The sequence below is a fragment of the Arachis ipaensis genome, chromosome B05, assembly GCF_000816755.2.
Source record: "Arachis ipaensis cultivar K30076 chromosome B05, Araip1.1, whole genome shotgun sequence".
NCBI classification, from domain to species: domain Eukaryota; kingdom Viridiplantae; phylum Streptophyta; class Magnoliopsida; order Fabales; family Fabaceae; genus Arachis; species Arachis ipaensis.
Window position 1 is genome coordinate 83,156,321 of NC_029789.2, and position 1,361 is coordinate 83,157,681.

At 33.4% G+C, this 1,361-nt stretch overlaps 1 long non-coding RNA gene across 1 annotated transcript; it reads right to left on the reverse strand.

The window, feature by feature from the left end:
* LOC110262895 lies at window positions 367-1,017 on the reverse strand. The gene is made up of 3 exons (XR_002347908.1): window positions 948-1,017; window positions 596-655; window positions 367-458 (listed from the first exon to the last, which is right to left on the reverse strand). It is a non-coding gene; the product is annotated as an uncharacterized LOC110262895 (long non-coding RNA).

Sequence of the window (1,361 nt, forward strand, 5' to 3'; positions counted from 1 at the left end):
ATGGAAGAAGGTCATATTAGGAAAGTATCTCAAAACCTTTGCAGCTTGCTTTTTCTTCTTCTTCTTATTAGAATTCAACCTAGTAAATTAAGAATCAATTAAGAATCCAAATCAAGCATACTACTGGTGATGAGTCCTAAAATAATAAGAAGAAAAGCATCATCAATCATATACTTACAACAACAAAACCTTGTCACATTAGATGGGTTATCAAACAATGTCATTAAAGGAAAGGATTCTCACCAACTAGCATGGCTTTCCACAAAAATTCCAAGTTACCATCTTCAAGGTGCAATTTGAAACTGGTCAGTTGCAATATCATATGTCTCTATTAACTTCCCATTCCAGCTGGTATCTTCATCAGAAGTAGATACTCGTATTCTTCTCACAATTTCATCTGGGCATCTGGTACTTGTATGAAAACTTGCAGGGATGATATTTTCTGAAGTAGTCTCAACCTGAAATTGTGCATAGGAGGTAAGAAGTTAGAATCACATACTTTTGGTTTATAATTGACATGGAGAAGCATGATTTCCCAAACACAGGTGAAAATCTACGTGAGATGATCTTTGTGTAAAATTGAGTGGGAATTCACATTTTCTCCAGCTGAGGACATGAACCAAATAGGAACTTCATGTTTTGAGTATACAAGTAACTGTTACAAAGGAATAGACCACAATCGCCACATCATTATAACTAAAAAAAGAATGACTCATGTTAGGCCTCTTTATATTATCCAGAATTTTAAAATCACAAAAAAATGTTACTATTGATGATTGATGATGACAGTACACATGCATGTATGTAAAGCTGGCAAAGAATAACCAGCTCCATATGCTTTATGAAAATAGTTATATGAAGTTATATAAGAGGGTTATCAACTTAGGAGTTATCACATATTATTAGTAAAGTTGACGCCAAAAGAAGAATTAAAATCAGGAGTTGACCATAAATCCATTGAGCGACGGGTAAGCATTTCCATTGGAATCTCTTCTAGTATTATGTCCAAGAACACAAATAGTCTGAATGTGAAACTTCTCCGAATGTGAGGTAGGCTCAGATTCATTAGGAGCCACAAAAGTAACAAATGGGATCTAAAAAACCAATAATAGCTTCTTATTTTACTTCCCTTGACAATGAAGAATAAACTATATACAGAGCATTTAAAAAACACTTGAGATAATGAAGAAAATAATGAAAAACATGATGGAAGCTAATATGGTTCGATCAACGAGCTAATAAAATTCTCAATTCCAGATTGCTGGATCATATCTATCTCAAGCTCTTTGTACGTTAGTTTTTGCTTTGTACAAGGACCATATATAAAAAGAGTATGCTTTGATTATACAAGTAGTGTTCTA